The 20,666-nt window shown below is 54.1% G+C and overlaps 1 protein-coding gene across 4 annotated transcripts in view; it reads right to left on the bottom strand.

Annotated features, from left to right (window-relative positions):
- The window catches only part of TCERG1L (transcription elongation regulator 1 like), a 403,196-nt gene that overhangs the window by 287,831 nt on the left and 94,699 nt on the right, over positions 1-20,666 (bottom strand). Inside the window, exon 1 of one of the 4 annotated variants that reach the window (XM_088791742.1) lies at positions 7,818-7,982. The exons of 2 other annotated variants lie outside the window; for them this stretch is intronic. The gene's annotated coding sequence lies outside the window, so the exon portion shown is untranslated. Of the gene's footprint in view, positions 1-4,841; positions 5,041-7,817; positions 7,983-20,666 lie in introns of those variants that run through there. One more of the 4 variants, XM_088791743.1, reaches the window with a different exon arrangement.

The raw sequence follows: 20,666 nt of genomic DNA, 5'->3' as shown, positions 1-20,666 counted from the left end.
CGTACCCACCGTCCACTCTGATGCTGACGCCACAGCACACGATTACCAACGTTTGACAATGTGCTTCTGGTGCAGCCAGTGTAACTCCTCACATTCGTTCTTCAAAATTGTTTCGGCGCTTCTAGGTCCTTAGACTCCATATGAGTTTTGCGATCAGTTTGGGATGTCCCCTGGAGTTCACCCAAAGCCCAGGTCTGTCCATCCTGCCTGCTGGGAACACAAGGTGGCTGCCGCCGCGTTTGCTCCACTTGCTCAGCCGCTGCCATCAGCGGCTCCTTCTCCGGACCTGAGGGCTTGGCCCAGGGGCAGAGCAGGACTCAGGCCAGGTCTCGGGGGTCCCGTCTTTATCCCTCGCAGGTCCTTCCTCTCGGGCACAGCTTCCAGCTGCCGCCTCCCCCTCCGACTCCAGGAGACTGTGGGTTCCCGTGGGCAGCCTGCTCCCTGCAGGCTGCAAGCTGCCACCACTGCACAACTGCTCTCACCCATTGCAGTCCTGCTGTCCAGTGTCCGGAAACATTTGTCCCCCATGTGTGTCCCATCTCCTAGGCGTTTACAGGGAGGAAACCGTGGTCCGTGCCCAGGCCTCCCTGCTAGAAACAGCCCCCACTGTGTCCATGGGAGCTTTTCAGTTGCAAGTGGGGCTGCAAATGGGGGTGGGCGCCTGCGTCACACCTTATCCTTTCTCGTTTCTTCTGCTCCAAATTCCGTTTGCATCTTTCCTCACTTATGGACTCAGTTACTTACATTTTTCTTATTAATTCGTAAAAGTTCATTATCTATTTTAGTCTCCACTCTGTCAGTTATTTGCATTGCAAATACCCTCTCTTGTTCTGTAATTGTGTCATTACCTGTGTGTAAGGTGCTTGTTTTTCCTTTGAAATGTTTTCCTTTCCTTCCTTTCCGTTGTTTTGTTTTGTTTGGGGCCAGGGTGGCAGGGGAAACACCGTAAGAAGCATCACTCCCTCCCTGGATTGTCCGTGCTTTTCTTGTCACAATGTCACTAACACATTCTTCCCACTTCACCTAAAATGCTTAGTATTTTGTTTTGCACATTTAGATCTCAATGATCTTTCTTCTTCTGTATCAAGTGAAAGCAGCGTCCATTTTGGCTCTAGGAGGTAACCAATTTGCCCAGGTCCGCTTACTAAACACCCTTCTTTCCCACACTGAGTTTTGAATACCAAGTTCTCATATAAACATCAGCCAGTTTCTGGGCAATGAAGTTCAATTTTCTGCTGGCATTTGGACACCTAAACCCAGGGAATTTGGTGTGATGTGCCACCAAACACGGTCAATTTTGATAAGCTGATGTGTCAATTATTTGCCTTTTTTTTTTTTTCATTTAGTTATGAAAACATTATGTTTCTCTTAAGGAGCTCAACAGTTGGTGTTTATCTTCCATCACTTATCACAAGTGTGATTTGAAAAACAAGCCAGTTTTCCAGCTGCTCAGTGATTAAATATTTGACAATTCATGTCTTCGTGTTTGATTTGTGGTCCAGGAGGTGAGAAGTATAAAATGTGTCTTTCACGGCACCGAGTCAGCTAAAGGCTGCACAAGCTCAGGATGCAAAGTCCTGCTTGAAAGCAGTGGTGCAAGGCGGAGCTGGAAACCAGCCCTTTATTTAAGCCTTAGGTTGCGACTCGTGGGAAGCCATTTAAACAGAGTCACCAAAGAGACGCTCACACTCCTGGAATGAACTGTCTTGCTGCCACCCTCGCCCACCGGGCAGGATTCGCGTGAGAGCAGTCAGAGCTGCAGCCTGCCTGCCGAGGGGCCTGGTGGACAGGCCTGGGCTGAGTAGAAACCCTTCACGGTTCGGTTCCTTCTTCTCTTTAGCATCTGGTGCAGGACAGGCTCCTGAAAACGTGCAGGACACTCACTTTATGAGCTGAATGGTGCCCTCACATAGGGAGCTGTTACTCAAAGGTCGCATGTCTGATCCGTCTTTTATTGCTCATTCATGAAACCACTCGCTCCCCTGATCAGTCAAATCCACATTTCCAAATACAGTATTCCTTCAAGTGGAGACCAGAGTGGCCTCGGCACCCATCAGGGGATGGTCGGCCTCAGAAGACCCGGAAGTCCACTCTAGCCAACGCGAGACCCGAAGCCAGGCAGGCACGCGATTCCTGAGACGGTATCAAAGAGGAAGCGAAAAGAGGTGGGGACACCGCTGACTGCGGGGGCACCAGGAGGCTTAGAAAGGGCACAGCGGACTCTCTGGGGACCCAGCCTGAATGAGGGACGTTTGCGTACCTGCGTCAGTCGGTCACACCTGGCCTGGGAAGGCCAAAGTCAGCTCTGTTTCCAAGGTTCCTGGGTGCTTCTGCCAACAACCGCATGGGGAGGGGGGGAGCGGGGAGTCCAGTGAGCTGGGCCTGAGACCTCCTGGAAACACCCAGGGCTCGCCAATGGGCGTGGCGGGGAGGACCTGCCCGCGGGGTGGTCACTTACGGGTGGCGCAAGCCTTCAGACGCTGGCACCTCCGGGCTCTGCAGGCCTCGGGGTGCCCAGCGCCAGGCAGCTGCCATCCTGAGTGAGGGTGCACTGCTCACGGCCCTGACATCGCCCGTCCTCTGCCACCAGCCTATGGGTCCCGAGTGCAGGCGTCTAGAGCAAGCCAGGGCCTTGACTCGCCCTCCCTGGGGCCACTCACTCACACTCCCGCGAGTCTGCAGGCCAAACGCGTGGGCGCTCCTGACCCCACCGTGGAGCAAAGTGGTAGCATCACCACGGGCAGGATGAGTGACTGTCCCCACGGCTTCTGTCCCTCCTCCCAGACCCCACGTGCCTGAGCTCGTGAGCAGGGCAGGTCCGTGTGTCCCTAAATCAGATTCTGACCTAGTGAAAATTAAAGAAGCAAATAAAAATGCCAAGGACAACACAAAGCAGACAAACGGCAGAGGGAGGGGCTCGGGGAAGCGCGGCCACGCCGGGCGGGGGCCGGCGCTCAGTGACAGCGTCACGTGCAGGCTCGCACGCCTGCCGCCTCCGTGCCCACCCGGGAAGCAACCCCACTCACATGCAGGATCTGATATCCAGCTGTGTCACAATAAAGGAAAATCACATTCCTTTAAGCCACTGCCCCGGCTATAAAGCCTTTATGCCCAAATCGGTTTAAATTTGCTTTTTAATTATGTGCATTGCTTTCTTATGTGAAGCTTCTGACTAGAAATATGTAGTTCATTTTACTTTCTGTTATTCAATTGACCCAAACACAACGGCATTTTTCTTAACTACTAAATGCTCATGTACCTTTTTAATTAAAGCTTAATTAAAACCATAAATCACATGCAGCAATTTCTACCTAAATTGTCTCGCAGGCCTCGTGTTTTCCCTTCTGCTTTCACAGTGACCTGGGAGGGAACAGAGGGGTGAGGACGACGTGACACTTAACTGATGGCAGAGCAGCATTTCTGTCACCAGCCAGGGCCCGGGAGGCTGACGGGGCACCCGTCCTCAGGCCTCCTCTCTGACTCTGTGCTGTGACACCTGCTTGTTCACTCTGGGACGCGGGGCCAGCCCAGGGGAAGGTTTGGGTGTCAGAAAGAACTCACCGTTGACCGACATTTGCCCACATTAACAAGCGGCTCCCACAAATTCTCACTGTTATCAGTTTTCAGGTAGAACTGGTATTTGATCAACTGACCATACTTAAAGTGTACAATTTGTTAAGTTTTGAAAAATGTCTATATCCATGACACCATCTTCACAATCAAGATAAGGAACGCATCCAGTCCTGCCTCCCGAGAAGTTTTCTCTCAAGAGGTGAAAGGTTCCCACGAACCTCTCTGCACCATCCTCTGCCCCATGGTGGGGGTTGGGGGAAGCCCCAGAACACTGAGGAACAGACAAAGTTCAAGTGCAGAAGAAACACTTGGGAATGGAGGGTGTTTCACGCTCGGCCCGGGAGACACAGGGAGAGCAGAACGGACGCAGGCAGCTCCACAGGGCTGAGCCGACCGTGCACCCAGAGCCTGTGGTCGGATGAAGGCTGTGGTGACGGCTTCGGCAGGTCTGCCTCCATCCCACATGTCCCCGATGTCCCAGGAGCCAGAGGGGGCAGTGCTTCCTTTCACCTCTTCCCACCTGCATCCCTCCGGTCGTGATTTGGGATCCGACCACTTGGGGGCCACAGCACAGGGACAGCGAGGACCCTCCCCTCCCCTTGCAGTGGCTGCGGAGCCCAGCGTGCCCTCCCCTCCCTGGTTGGTAGATGTGGGCTGGCACTCTGGGCTGCTTGGGCCAAACGGCACTGGAGACTGTTCGTCTGGCCTGAAGTGGAGGCCACGTGAGCCTCTCCTCTGACCGGCCTGGGGAAAGGAGGCCATGTGGATGCACAGCCGCCAAAGTGACCCCCTTTGCTGTGAGCACATGGTCACCTAATTGACTGGCTGGCTGGGAAATTAAACTCACTGATTGCATAGGAATCTGATATCACTGTCTAGTAGTTCAAATGACCCGAAACAATGGGTCAACTGGTTCCCAATAGGCTATATTCATAATTTGGGACAAAGTCACAACCTGCATATCAATGACTGCTTACATAATGTCCTTTGTCACAGCCCAGAGCCCAGGACGAAAGGCAGCCAGCAAGCCTGGGCCTCAAACCCCATGGCCAAAACCACGCTCGCTGACCCTGACCGGACCTGAACTGGGCTCTGTGGAGGAGAACGAATTTCCCTGAACTCCCATAAGGAAGGCGCGCGTGTCTCAGCGAGTGCGTGCCTGGATCGATTTGAATAAGCTCGTAAGGAGTTAGAGCCTAAGATTTGGCTAGTCAAACAACAGAGCTATGCTTACTACACCCATGTCTGGAAACCCTGTCTTCCGTCACCTGTCAGCGTCTTGGCATCTCCCAGGCACGGCAGGCGGACACAAGGCTCGTCTCTGCGTGAAGCCTCAGCAAACGGACACTGATGTCCCCAAAGCCGGACATGCTCCTTTGCCCCACACAACTGCACGGGATCCACTCAGGGCAAATCGGTCGCCGAAACGTCTGTTTTCCAGGAAAGCTACCAGGACCCCAAGTGGAAAGCTTCCTGGCTGGCCAGCGGGAGCCCTCTGGACGGCACCCAGAGCTGCTGCCAGGAGCTGAGTGGCTGGCTCCCCTGGGACGCAGCCACGCCTGCCCGGGCTGCTGAGGTCATCAGAGTCTGCTTCCAGCTCTGGAGAGGATGAGTCTGCATGTTTTCATAGATTCCTCAGAAGATCGATACCTATTTACACAGGCCACAAAGGCTTACTACCCCAAATAGACTAGAACTGTAATTTCTAGAAATGCTGTCCCCATGTAGGAAAAATATGCTCTCCCAAATCATACAAACAAAATCATGAATTGGCACAGAAAAATGGAGGCATAGGCAGTTTAATAATAACACCGGCTCTCATTAACAAGCATCACGTTGGTGCACGACAGCCAACACAGCACCAGCAGCCCTGCCGTGCGGACCAGCATGGGGCGCCCTGCTCAGCACGCTCTGTGGCTCGTCACAGGCCCAGGTCCGCCAGCCCACACGCCTGGACACGTGGGCACCACATCAGGCCCCCGTCCTACTCCTGTAGGACGAGTGACCAGGAACGTACTCGCCCATCTTTAGACCAACATCAACGAGAAGAAACAAGAAGGGAGCATTATCTCCGCCCGGCAGAAGACACACCATACTTTGCATTTTTGGGAATCGATCAATGTTTGCTCACTGAGCATTTTGGAATTGTAAAGGGCTGACAAGTGAATTTTACAGAAAAATCTATCAACTGGGTAATTTTTTAAATTATATTTGGGGAGAAGAGGCTAGGTGGCAACATACAGAGGGTGCCAAAAAAATGTATACTCATTTTAAAAAGGGAAAATTGTAATAAAATTATAATAATATATACCGATAACGAAAGATGAATACAAGTCCCGTTTGAATTCTGCAATTACAGGAGGTGCTCAGACTGGTTACCATCAGCGTCCAGAAACTTCTGATTACGGAGAACTACTGCTTGAGCAACGTTGACCAAAGTGTCCATTTGTATACATTTTTTGGCACCCCTGGTATAAGAATACCCTTTGATTTAGTTCAATGAACATTTATTGAACATTTCCATATGCGATGTTATGAGACTATAAAACAGATGGGGTCACTACCTTATGTATAGACTATTCTGGAAAGCTCAGCCCTGATGGAGGTTTTACATTTTAATATTATGATTGCAGAGAAATTTGTGTAGCTAAAAGAAAGTCAATGACTGCTCACCAAAGAATGCACTCCCTAAAAAGAATGTCTGTGCAAATTACATGTTTGTAAACATAAGGAAGCATAAAAAGCAAGTAGAAATACTTCCTAATCCTACCCCCAAAAGAGAAACATTCGTTGTTTACCATTTCAGAATTATATTCAACTATAAATAGAGAGCGAATCGGTCCTATCCATAAACAGCGGCTTTCCTTATAAATAGCGAGTCATACAATGGAAAGAGCTTTGCAATTCCCTGTGTTAGCCAGCTACTGCTACAGTAATGAGTTTAGAACAATCTCCAAATGTCCAGGCTTTATTCTCGTGCTCCCGGCTGGGCAGGTACCCTGTCCTGTGACCGGGACGGGCCTGGCTGGGCAGCTGCGTGGTCTCTGCCCTAGCCCCTGACTAAGGGGCTTCCTGACCGGCGGCAGATCACCAGAGCACAGAGTCAGGCCACGCCAGCTGCTCCAGCACGTTCAAGGCCTCTGCAGGTGTCATATCTGCTCCCACTCCACTGGCCAAGCCCAGCATCATCAGGTGGGACGTGAGATCACTCACTCAAGGGCACTGAAGGCCACATGGCAGAAAGAGAAGGCAAAGAAGCAGAGACTGCAATCCAATCAACCATGCCTGCTCACTGCTCTGAGCACCTGGGGAAACGCCCTTCCCTTGACTGTGACAATGTATCTGCACCGGCTTTCTCAGGGGCTACAAAGTGTCCTGTGTTACTGATACATAAGAATCCATTTAAATGGCCCTCTGTTATTGGGCGTTCAGGTTGCTAGCAATACTTAGGAAGCTGATCAACACTGCCCAACATCCTTGCACAAGGCGCGTTCGGGCCTGCGGGACTTCCTGTCAGATGGCATGCAGACAGCACGGTGGCCTCAAGGCCGCCGGGTTTTGACAAGCTCGTGGTAACAAGGCAGGAAGTGGCATTCTTGGTCCTGGCCTCCCCCGCCCCAGTGCCCAGACGTCTGGGGTCTGCCCAGAGCACACATGCTGACCTTGTGCGATGGTCGGTCATTCTCTACCACCCCCTCCCAGGAAGAAAGCTCCCCTAACTCCCAGGATTCCTGTGGCAATCAAGGGCAATAGAGATTGAGAATTCTGTGGAGACTGGAATTGCTCCAAGGCACCGAGGTTGGGGCAGTCATTCGACTACCCACTCATCCGCCATCAGGAGGTCGGTTATGACCTCCAGTCGGAAGCCAAAGAACGCAGCTCAGGAGAGGGACCCAAGAGCCGTGAAGTTGGCCGAATCCCACAACCACCCGCGTAGGGCTGCTCCCACCACCGTTACTGCCTCTTTCCTTCCTGACCTGGAACAAAATGTATCTCGGTGACCAAATGCTCGCATTAGGAAACGGGGATGGATGGCTTCCTCTGTCTGCTGCCTCCTGCACACGGGGTCACTAGGACCAGTGAGCTTTGTTTGGGGAACTGCATTTTATTTTTGGGGGGGAAGCATATGCTATATAGAAGATGCACTAATGTTTCGTAAGATAAAAGAAACTGAAAAAATACCTGTATTTTTTACAATCCTGAAGTTGGATGTAGCCACAGAGCTGACTGCATCGCTGACTCACCTTTGAGTGAGATGGGACGCGTACACAGGTCCACACGCTCGGCTCAGGCGTCCAGATGCAGGCACACCTGCCGTGGCAAGGTGAGCAGTAAAAAGACCGCCACTGGGAGGGGACTCCCGAGCTCCAGAAGCCGCAGGCACATGGTGGGGGATTCAGAAGGTGAAGGGCGCCCCCCCAGTGGTGATGAGAACCAACTCCTCAGCTCGCCCCTGTGACAGAGCCCGGATTGAACTTCTGTCTTCAGACCCACCATTGTCTCTGCTTCTTTATGAGATGTGTGTTTTATGCTATATTTAGTTACAGTCACAACAACTCCACCGGCAAGTTTGTTGGGGGAGAAAATCAAAGGACATTCATTATGTATGAGCTCAGATTCGCAGGCTCCTGAAATCAGTAACATGCACCTCTCCTCCCTGCTTATAAATTATGGCAGCGCTCCAACCTTCGCAGACAGAATCAGGAGCCACAGTCCTAATGGAAGAAACTGAATTCCTTGTTTGACCGGAAATCCGGAGCAGACCGGGCCCTCAGCAGCCCCGGGGACGTTCGGATCCGATGCTAAGAATGGTTGTGACAGCGTGACCCTTGGCTGTCTCTGCAGGCCTTTGCTGAGGCACAGAGAGTTCCTTCCTTTGGTGAGGAAGCAGTTTCCTATAAACTGATGAGGACTGGTTTGTAATTCTACAAATCGTACAGTCTGCCTTTATTCTTACCAGCGCACCCCTACTGGACTGGACATTCGTTTAGGTGGTTTTTCTCTCCGATCCAGTAGGTATTTTGTAGGCACTAAAATTATGAACTGTGCCCCCAGCTTTATTGGCTGGTGGCTCCGTCCTAAAAGCATCTTGCACGATTTGGGCGTTAGTAGATGAGAACCTAGCCTTGGAGGGTGGAGACCCAGAGGTCAGGCCTCCAGCACCTGTTTAATGCACCCAGTTCTGAAAGGACAGCCCCTCACGCCACTCTCTGTGGCGCTGCCCACATGAGAAGTTTAACAGCTATTTCTTTAAACTGCTTTAACTCATGTGTTTTATCATGTAGTGAGAATTTCCGTGACGTTGTATTACTATGTCTACATCATAATTACTGTGGAAACAGCTCACAAGGCGGCCTCCCACACACCTGACACTGCGAGTACCCACACCCCACCTGCCCACGCTCTCAGTAAAAGCCTTTCCCCTCCAGGCCCATCCCTGTGACCTCAGCATTCCTGGCAGTTAGAACCAAGAGCAAAGACACCAAGGCGTAGGGATGCCCTCTAACTGCACCTTCAGGCCGTGCAATGGGACTGGCCACCTGACCACCCCTGGTTGCCACCTGACCGCCCCTGGTGGCCAGCAGACCGCCCTGGTTGCCACCTGACCACCCCTGGTTGCCAGCAGACCGCCCCTGGTGGCCACCTGACCACCCCTGGTGGCCACCTGACCACCCCTGGTGGCCACCTGACCACCCCTGATGGCCAGCAGACCACCCCTGGTTGCCAGCAGACCACCCCTGGTTGCCACCTGACCGCCCCTGGTGGCCAGCAGACCACCCCTGGTTGCCAGCAGACCGCCCCTGGTGGCCACCTGACCGCCCCTGGTTGCCACCTGACCGCCCCTGGTTGCCACCTGACCGCCCCTGGTTGCCACCTGACCGCCCCTGGTTGCCACCTGACCGCCCCTGGTTGCCACCTGACCGCCCCTGGTTGCCAGCAGACCGCCCCTGGTGGCCACCTGACCGCCCCTGGTGGCCACCTGACCGCCCCTGGTTGCCACCTGACCGCCCCTGGTGGCCACCTGACCGCCCCTGGTGGCCACCTGACCGCCCCAGTGGCCACCTGACCACCCGCCTAGACACGCTCCAGGATTCGCCCCCACTAACCGCAGATTGTAGTTTTGGTTTAGTTCGTTTTGAAGATGCTGTGAAGCTTAGGAACCGGGCTGAGGCTTCAGTAAGTTGCTGTGTTTGAACACGTGTGGCTGTGAATTTCGCTTCTGTTTTGCTTTCGTAAGTTTATAAGCATAAGTGGAAGGTGTCTACACACACGGAACTGTATTTACCCATATACGACACACATATGCACATACACGTGCGTGTGCTGTATATGTGTACGTACACGTGTTTTCAGAAGGCTCACAGGGCGTCTCAAGTCCCCTGCTTCTAACAGGATGAGGGCTCGGCTCGGGCTGCACCGCGGTCCCGGCTCTCACGGTCCTCACGCACTTTCGCCAGCTCTCACACTGGACAGTAAGAAGCTGTTGGAATCCGAACCCTTCCTTCTGTTCAGGTCCTGCTTTCCTGCCTTTAACGCCCATTACAAATCAGACAGAAAGAGAGAAGAGAGAGGGGATGAGCTGAGAGATGTGCCCACACTCAGCCTCCGCCACGCGCTAGAACCAGGGCCGCACTAACTGCAAGACTGCCGTCCAGCACGTGAGAGACGGGGATGACGTCGTCGGGCTGGGCGCCCTCTGCTGAACCGACTCAAGTGGACGCTGCTGGGCTCCCACCGCGGGGGCAGGAGCCCGCTACCTGGACCTGCCGCGGTCTGGCCCGTGTTCCCCGCAGACGCTTCTGGCCAAAGGATCCCTCGCCTGACTCCTGACGTCCGTCCCCAGCTGTGTGTGAGGGAACCTTTGCTCCCGGCTTATCACTGAGCTGTAGGCACTGCATTGGGTCCATTACTGAGTGCCTTTTGGGCCCTTGTTCCTCCCCATCGTGAAATAGGATTTGCATATACTTGTTGGCATTTATATTCAGAATAGTAACACAACGTTAGGTATTGGTAAACCATGAATCAATGCAATAACCTCCTACTGTATTTCAAGGAGCCCAGATCCCAAATAATTGCCACTGATGTTATGATGTAAAAAACACTGAAAATACTTGAAATTTCTATGTAAACGTGAATTATCAGTTATTTATATGAGAAGTCAGAGGGGGCTTTAATTTCCCACGTGCCGTTTGTTAAGACCTGGAATACTGACTAAATGGATGGAACCCCAAGGTCACGGCCAGGCCCCTTGGGTGGGCCTGAGCGGGCCGCTGATCCCACAGACAATGGCCACAGCACAGAGAGCCCTTTCCCTCTACGTCTGTTTCTCACGTGTGCTGGGGGCACGGCTGGCTACTGTCCACTTTGCAGTGGTTTTCCTTACTGACACGGGAACTAATCCGCCTGACTGGAGTAAATATTCCACTTCCAAGCAAGTCCCTGCTGATGTCTGCAGTCACGTGAGTTTTGAGTTTTGTCCACTAGCATATTAATCTTTCATCACTTTCCTCTGAGCAGTTACCCTCTTTATGGTTAATAAAGGGCTTTCTGATTGCCCTCAATTAGCTTGATTAGTTGGCGTTGCAAATTTAGGATTGTTATTTAAATATTGTCTTCTGCAAGGATTCATTCAAGGAAAAGGTCCATAAATCAGCACAGTGTCCCCACAGAGAGTGAGAAATGAGGAGATGGGCACGGTGGCTCCTTTTCAGCGGGGCCCTGAGGGTCTTTGGGGACCCTGCCTCCCCTCCCAAAGGTGACCAGGACAGGAGCCAGTGGGGTTCTCACGGGCAGCCATCCCTTCACCCAACCCGGTCTGGGCTTGGCCTCCCCTCTGCGTGAGTTCTGCTGCAGAAGGAGCCTGAAAGCCAGACTGACCAGCAGGACTGCAGCCACCAGCCCCCCCGCCCCCGACACACACACACACACACACACACACACACACACTCACACACACGCACACATGGACCAGCCCCTGCCTCCAGGAGCAGCAGTGCGGACAACGCGTTGAATGAACAGTGAGCTGCTCTGGACCAGCTGCTACATGTAAACAATTTCATCCTCACCTTGTGCGGGAGGCACTGTGATGTCCAGTTTACAGGTGGGGAAATGGAGGCACCGCTGGGAAGTGGGGTTTCGGGACCGGTCGCCCCACAGCCGCCCTGCCAGCTCCCTCCTTGGTCGGCTGGGGGCTGCGTCACGGCCTTACTTCCGGCTTTGCTGCTCCCCAGACGCCAAGTGGCTCCTGACTTGCTGTGCAACCAACACTGGTCCGACCACCTTCCCGAGACCCTCAGTGACACCCCCCCAGCCCCTGCACCCTCCTTCAGATTCACAAAGCCCCCAGGAACTCTTGCTCCAGTCGGGGCCATTGCATAGCACCTCCGACCTGTTTGTCGGCTGACCACCAAGAAAGACCAGGTCCTCTGGGGGGGTGGGGGCCACACAGACGCACATCAAAGGATGCAGAGCACACTCTGTAACCCCCAGTCTGCCTCTGCCGGGACGCCCCAGTGCACCTCCTTGCTGCGCATGCAGGACCCCCATTCTTCCGTCACAGCCCTGTCACATGGGGTCTGTTTCCTGGTTTCGTGTCCACTGCCTGGGGACAGTCTGAGACCCTCTCGTGCAGGGAACTGTGCACACCATCTGTACAGACACAGCCCTTGGCAGCGAGGTGCTCACAACAGAAGCTCAGCCAATATTCGAATGAATGAATGAATGAATGACCGATGCGGGCGTATCTGCCCCGGTGTCTGTGGCCAGGCAGACGGCCTTGTGGCCTTGGGTGCTGACCAAGGCCCTGGGACGTCAGAGAACGCACGCTGCCTGCCCCAGGCGTGGCTCCCTCAACAATAGCCAGGCTTGCTCTCCTTCCCTTGTTTGCAGACTTTGCATTCTGATCACTTAAGGCTTCAAGGAGACCAAAAGGAGGCACCCAAGACCCCTCCCTCTCCCCCAGATCCACGCGCATCAGCAAATCTGCAGGTGAAAGTGAAGCCACTAGGCCGTCCTTCCTCCAGCGGCTTCATCAGAACCTCCTGCCGCATCCCTGTGGCTGCATTTGCTGGGCGGTTCCCAAAAGAGACAAAGCTGAGCTGAGTGCCAGCTGGCAGTGTGGCAGGGCCGCCCAGGCTCCTGCTCTGACTCCCAGGGGCTGGGACCCCGACAATGACAGGAAGGGAAGGGCAGACTGGGGCCCACTCCCAAAACGGGGCAGCAAGCCAGGCCGTGCCCCTGTGCCCTTGTCAGGGGCGCCACGCACCAGAGATGGGGCCGTCTCCAAGCGACGTGCCCTGAGCGCCAGGGCTCTCTCCAGACCGGGCTCTGCGTCTGCAAACTCGCAGAAGACAGGTTCTCTGTGGGTCTTATCACATTTGCACAGACAACATAAACATAATTTTCAGTATTAAACATCTTCACCATCTTTATTCCTCAGGAAATGACAGGAAATGCCCCTCTGTTAATGGGCGGTTTCCTGTAAGGAGCAGATAAAACGCTATTGTTCTCAGGTTCTCCAATGAGCGCAGCTCACTTTTGGGGTACAAGCACCCTCATGGCCACCCTCTCCCTTTATAGACGCTTAGTTATGGCCTCTAACGCGGTGCCATGCAAACTGAGCCAAATTTGAATTCCAGCTTTCAGAACGAGGCCCACAGCTCTTGGCTGTTTTCCAGTCGTTACGTGGGTTCTCATTTCTTTTCTTTTGTCGTTCCGGATCTTGAAAACTGACTGTGAAAAGCCTCTGTGAAGGCAGCTTCGTGGTGACCAGACTCCACAAGGACCAGCCAGCAGAGGGGTCTGGAATGGGGACAGCAGGGAAGAGGCAGTCTCCCCACAGAAATCAGCCCACAGACGGAGAGGACAGGAGGGGACATCAACTTATTTCACAGCTGCGATCAATGGCTCAGAAGTGAGCGAGGTGAGAGCAACTGTGGTCACCACCTTGCAGGAAGGACTGTGGTCTCTGGCTGCCCAGCCCACGGTGCAGTCCCTCTCTGCCTGGACGTGGCCCCTGTGCCACTCTGAAACATGAAGGGACACACAGACCACGAACAGAGCCGCAGGGGGAGGTCAGCTCCCCAGGGACAGACACGCAGGGACTGGCCAGTCAGGCCCCGTAAGCTGATGCTGCTTCTGGTGGACGTGAACTGGGAACTGTTTCTGATGGACTCCCAGGGGGACAGAAGGGACAGAGTGGGCAGACGGGAAGTCGCCACACCAGCCAAGGTCTCAGTGGTTCCTTCGTGGGGTCCGGAGTTCGTTCAGATCATCCAGAACTGGGGCGAGTGGACCAGACCTCGGCACCCCACTGGCCCCCATGGAGACAGGCTGGCCTCCTCCAGCTGACGGTGTGCAGACTCGGTCTGGCTGGGCGCCCACAGCCACCAACACCCCAGCAGCAGGACTGAACCATCCCTCCCAGACGGGCCCCAGGGGCTGAGAGGATGGTCACCACACACCTCCCTGGGGAGGGAGCAGGGGTGCCTGGAGCTCCGGGAGGGGGTGCTCAAGGCAGAGCTGTGCTGGCCATGCAGGCTTTCACTCTGTCACAGTGGAGGGAGGGTGGGAGTGGGGCGGCCGGGTAGTGAGGGCTCTCTGAGCTCACCAGGCACTGTCCCGAGGGCTCTGTGTCCTTCCTGACATGAACTCTTTGAGACAACCCCAGGTGTGGGGCCCCATCATTATCCCCATGTTACAGATGAGGAAATTGAGACAGTCACCTAACTGAGGAACCAGTAGGGGAACCTGGGGGTCATCAAGTGGCCCGTCTGTTAGGCCTGAAGGCCCCTCCCCCCAGGAAGGTGGGTTTGTAGGACCCTGAGTCATCTGTGTCCAGGACCAGAGGGATATGGGGCTGGACACAGACCCCACAACTTCTAGTGACAATCAGGGTGGCATTCCCCTGGAATCAGCTTATGTGACTGGAAAAAAAAGCATAGTTTAAAAATAGAGAGATCTGCCCATGAGTAGTGGACGGCAGAGCCCACCACAGACAAGACGCTTTGTGCCCCGTTGCAAACATTTGTCAGCACAGAAAAGCCTGCCTGCTGTCACCGTCACCATGTCCACCTTTACGGGGTAACTGTCTGTCGGCAGCTGCTGGTGTTTCCTCCTGCAAATGCCTCCGTTGTTACGGGAGCACTTCCAGGGTGCTGAACGCACTCAACGTGTACACCATCTGGAGGCATAATTTGCTGCTTACTTTTCAGTCTCCTAAGGACGCTGCTTTTCCCCAATGGCCGCTGTTCTTAGAAAAGCTACTTCCTTTCTTGAATATGTAGTTTTCTTTAGCGTGTACCCGAAACTCATATTATGTTTTGCCCTTGATTATTTTATCAAAATGATACTGTAATTTCTGTTGCCAGAGGGAGAAAAACATGACACATTCCTGTAATAGGGGTGTGACGAGTATGTCCTGACTACCACACGGCAGCTTATCAACACCCCGTCTTCTCCATAAACTGTGTCTACTCGGCCACCATGTGCTAGGGCAATGCTGGGAAGCAGACGGCTCACTGGGGGGACCACGTCACACTACACAGCTCTGCACAGCAACGGAAACCATAACAAAACAAAGAGGCAGCCAACCAAATGGGACAAGATATTTGCAAATGATACTTCCAATAAGGGGTTAATATCTAAAATATATAAGAATTCTGACAACTCAACAACACAAAAGAACCTGATTAAAAAATGGGCAGAGGATCTGAAGACATTTTTTCTAAGGAAGACATACAGACAACCAAGACATACGTGAAAAGATCCACAACATCTGTAGTTATTAGTGAAACACAAATCAAACCCACGATGAGACACTGCCTCACACCTGTCAGAATGGTTATCATCCACAAGACAAGTAATAACAAGTGTTGGAGAGGCTGTGGGGAAAATGCACTGTTGGTGAGAATGCACACTGGTGCAGCCGCTATGGAAAACAGGATGGAGGGTCCTCAAGAAATCAAGAGTATAATTACTGTATGAGCCAGCAATTCCACTTCTGGGTATTTATCTGAAGAAAACAAAAACACTAACTCTAAAGATATCTGCGCCCCATGTTCACTGCAGCATTATTTACTGAAGCCAAGATATGGAGGCCCCTCGGTGGTGTCGATAGATGACTGGACATAGAAGAGGTGGCACAGAGGCAGATGCCTGCACAGCGACCATGGTCCACGCTGGAGAGTAGACACGCGCTGTGCTTGCTTCGTTCGTGAACACATTAAAATTACAAGTAAATTATAGGACAATCAACCTGGAGAATGATCTGAAGTCTGGCTGAACAGACGTGTTATAACTAAGGAAGTAAAGAAGCCACGTCGAGACTGGCAGGAGGGGCGGAGACGCAGAACAGGCCCCACACCTGAGTGTGATGGATTAGAAACAGGTGGGATATCTCGGCCACAGAGGTTCCCGCTGGATGAGCGAGGGACCCCAGCCCTACAGTGACCTCCCCAGCCCGGAGCACCGGTGCCAGGGAAGAAGAAGCCTCACAACATCTGGCTGTGAAGACTAGTGGGGATTCCAACCGTCTGGGTGGGACAGAAGGTGGTGGGAAACCCAGGCGTCCTCTTAAAGGGCCCGCACACTTGCTCGCAGGCACTCACCTTGGGCTCCAGCAGAGGGACGGTGATTCTGGGGACGTTGGAGACAAGTGGGGAGCAGACTGAGGTGTGAGGCTTCAGAGGGAGGCCTGGAGGACAGTCGGCACTTCCCTGTCAGAGATCCTCCTCCCAGGCAGCCGGCAGCTGGGCGCCATCTTTCCTGTGTTGAGCCCGCCCCCTACGCTTACGGCCAAGTCTCAATCTGATTGGCCGGGTGAGCTCTGCCCCGCTGACTCACTGGGACCCCGCCTACCACACCCAACTCCTACTGCAGGAGGCTTTGTCGGCGGCTGAACTTTACTGGAGCCAGCAACCCAAAGTAGGCGGCAGCAGGCCTCCAGTGTCCTGGCTTTTTATAGAGCTACCCCAGGCCTGGTACTGGTGGCAGCCACCCTCAGTTCACAGTGTGACCTCTCCCACACACCTCCAGGTCCAGCACAGGCAGTGGCCAACTGCAGATCACTTTGTAGCTCCTACCAGGTAGTCCCCGGCTGGTCCCAGGCAGTGGGTGACCTGGGCCAGCACCAGAGCCCCTCCCAAGAGGCCCCAGAAACAACACACGTGGAGGTTGGCTTCACACTGCAGCAGAATACTGCCCAATTAGCCTCACAAGTGGCACACACAAAGGGCAGTCTCAACAGGCACCAGAACCCACCGGGGCAAATCCGACTTAGTAGGGTAAGCCCCCTGCACAGCAGCCCATAAGCTGTGGACGTGGCCAAACCCCACAGCCAACCAGCCTTGAGGGTTAGTCCCACTCACTGATGTCCCAGTAGCAACCAAGGCTCAACTATAACAGGAGGGCACACACAACCCACACAAGGCACATTCCTAGAGCACCTGGAGCAGATGACCAGGGAGACTGTTCCAGAACTCCACAGGGCACTTACTACATAAGGCCACCCGGCCGAGACTGGGAGACATAGCAGGTCTACCTAAGACATAGAAACAGAGAGGCAGCAAAAGTGAGGGAACAAAGAAATGCATCCCAAATGAAAAAACGGGAACACTCCAGAAACAGAACTAAACAAAATAGAGGCAAGCAACCCACCAGATACCGATTCAAAACACTAGTTACAAGGATGCTCAAAGAATTTAGTGAGAAGTTCAACAGAGAGAGAGCAAGTATAAAAAGGACATAGAAACCATAAAAAAGAACCAGTTAGAGGTGAAGAACACAGTAACTGGAATGAAGAATGCACTAGAAGGAATCACCAGCAGACTAGATGAAGCAGAGGATCGAATCAGCGATTTGGAAGAGAAGGTAGCAGAAAACACCCAATCAGAACAGCAAAAGGAAAAAGGAATCCAAGACCTCTAGGACTGTATAAAACTTAACAGCACTCACATCATAGTGGTACCAGAAGGAGAAGAGAGCGAGATATTGAGAACCTATTTGAAGAAATAATGACTGAAAACTTCCCTGACCTGGTGAAGGAAACAGACATACAAGCCCAGGAAGCACAGAGAGGCCCAAACAAGATGAACCCCAACAGGCCCACACCGAGACACATCACAATTAAAATGGCGAAAGTTAAAGACAAAGAGGGAATCCTAAAAGCAGGACCCTTCCTCTGCTCAAGGAGCCCCGGCAGAGCTGTGTGTGCCGGGCTACAGTGGGGTTTTCACGCCCTCGCTCCTTCTCAGACATCGGGCCTCTATGGAGTCCGTGGGTTGCACCAGCTACTTCTGCTCCTGTCACGGCATTTCCCCCATAAATCTTGTGCTTTGGGTTCTGCTTCTCAGGTCTCAGGCTGGCATAGGTGTCACCACCAACAGTTCAATAGAATGAGCAGCAAAACGGGCTTTGGGGACTGGCTCTCTCTCTGCCGAGCGAGCGGTATGTGCACGTCACACAGACACGTGGCCTGTGTGCTGGCTGTGCTGGCCTAGGAACCCCTGCCGGTGGGGACAGCCCGTGGTGCATGGCTTCAGACATCTCACATGGCAGGAGGAACAGTGCGTGCAGACAGGCCAGCAGCTGCTCATCACCAAGTTGTCAGGCAATGAGACGCAGGGAGCCGTTAACAAGCAATTAAGGGCGGAGTGGGGGCTCCATGGGGGCTCCTGCGTAGGTTACAAGCGGTTCTTCACTCTGGCGGTGGACGCACCTACGCGGCTGAGGGACAAACTCAGGTCTGGTGGGGGGGGTTCAGAACATTAGAAACAGCCATGTCCGATCTGTTGTGCGAAGGCTACCACCTTAGCTGGGTGGGAAACCCAGGACCCTGAAATATGGGAAAGGCTCATCTGACTCGATGCACAAAAAGGTTTGCCGTCCCAGTCTCCCCTCCAGGCTGCCAGCTCACTGACTAGGTTCAAATCCCAGCTTTAACGCACTGTGGACACGCTGGCCTGATAAGGGGAAAGAGGTTCTACCCTCACCATCACCAGATAAGTTAGCAGGTGTGTATGGGGAAGGGGCGGGAAATAGCCCAGGACTGAACCGGGAGGCTGATCGAGGAGGCCAAGGCTGGGTGAATGAATAGTCACTGAACTCAGGGCACTTGAAGAATGTAACACCCTGACAAAGACCCAAGGGGACGAACAAACTCACAGCTACGGTGGCTCTTAGGAGTCTGGAGAAAGTGTGGAGGTGAGGGTGCAACTCAGATGGCCCCTGGGACGCTGGAGCCGGGCCTGCCACTTGCAGCTGAGACCCACATGCACTTCTGACTGCTCCTGGCACATCACTGGGCCTGAAGAGGCAGAGCGCTTGGCCAAGGGGCATCAGTGACAGGAGCCAACCAATGTAAGCTGGGTTCTGCCAGACGCAGCAAGTCATAAAGTCAGATGGGCCTGCAGAAATCCACCCCAAGATGAAAAGATGTATTTCACATTAGCAGGGCCGGAAAGCACAAGGCAGCTTCAGCAGCGGGAAACAGCCCCGTACCACCCACCGTGTCCGTGGCAGCTGCCCGTCTGAGCAGATGGCCATATTGGGCAGGTGATGGGGCATCGTCCTGTACAGCCAGCAGGACAAAGGAGAAACGCAAGGATTGGCCCAGTCAGGCCAAGAATTGGTGGTGGCTTCGTCACAGCCACAGCAGGAATGGCCTTGACAGGGAGGAGAGGGAAATTCTCCCCAAAGGGAGGAGCTGTGAGCAGTGTCTGGTCATCCACTCATGAAGTGGCCCAACAGGAGAATGGACGCAGGCTCCTGGGCAGTGGCCAGTGGCCTGGCCGACCGGACTAGGTCCCAGGGAAAAGGTTTAAGAGGCAAGGAGGTCTGGAGGAGGGCCTGTGCACAGACATGCCTGGGGACAAAGTGTGGAGACGTTTGTGTCCCAGGTTCACACCCACCAGACCATGCCCAGCACAGCAGAAGCACCAAGCAACCTCGCGGACAAATGTCCCCTTAGACACGGGCCTTCTGTTGTCACCGACACCCAGAGCCGGCACATGAACGCTGGGGCCACAGGTGCAGCTCGCCGGGCTGCTGCGTCCTCAGAGCGTGACGCTCACCAGAGCAGCACAGACAGCCAGAGGCCCCTGGGGCACCGTTGCCCCAGGACATGATGGGCCAACACCAGGGGCCACATCGGGGGGCTCCCCATCCTGCTGCAAGTGTCTGTGGAAAACCCACAGCTACGCCCTGATCAAGCTGGAACATGGGGGCCTGAGGGTTCTGAGGGGCTCGGACAGGACGAGCAGAACCCACCTGGAGGCCGTGGCAGGGACCCAAAGAAGCAGCGGGTGGGAGAGGAGCAGAGGCGGGCGGGCTGCACAGGCCCCACAAGAGGCTGACACAGGTGGACAAGAGGAAAGCCTCGGGTGGGCCCTGGACGAGGAAGCTGTGCTGCTGCCATTTGCAAAGGTGGCAAGGCCACGAGTGGGCGCCGGCAGCAGAGGGTGTCCGGGGGCCATGTATTCTGCACGGACAGGTGCCTGGAGGTGACACCCACGGGCCTGGGACAGTGGCCTTGGTGTCCAGTGAGCACCCAGTTGTCTTTGCAGGAGCAGGAGAAGGCTACTTCCCGTCTTCCCAGGGTGGGCTGCCACCCACCCCCACAGCTCATCAGGGGCCGCCTCCTGCCTCTGAGCTGCCTGAGAGGTGGGCGGGCCATGCTGGGAGCCTTCCCCCCACCAACCAGGTGGAGCGTCCAGGTCACCTGACCACCAGCTTTTCAAATAAGGTATTCCTTCTAAATATTTTAGAGCAAGGTGAGAGAGAAGCAGCCATGGAAAGACCCCAAAGGGAGACGCAATTCCACCGCTCGCTCAGCTGCTAGGCTCAGCCCCGAGCAGCAGTGACAGACCCCCCAGCGAAGCCCACCGGGGAGGCCCACACCCTTCGCCAGCTGCCTGCAAATCCGCTCCTTACAGGCGCACAGGCAGGCCCGGGTCCTCTGCACTGCGGGCTGCTCCTCTTTAAGAGGTCCTGCAAGTGGGACCCTACATCTATAAATATTCCAGGCCTTACTCACTGCTTGACATTTCAAAATGGACCCAAAAGCAATTATTTCACAGTAAATTCAGGCGGTAGGA

Source organism: Rhinolophus sinicus, chromosome 15, assembly GCF_057876585.1.
Source record: "Rhinolophus sinicus isolate RSI-liver-muscle chromosome 15, RSI-T2T, whole genome shotgun sequence".
In the NCBI taxonomy this organism is placed as follows: Eukaryota; Metazoa; Chordata; class Mammalia; order Chiroptera; family Rhinolophidae; genus Rhinolophus; species Rhinolophus sinicus.
Note: the sequence above shows the minus strand (reverse complement) of the source record. Positions and strands in the feature narration are given on the sequence as shown.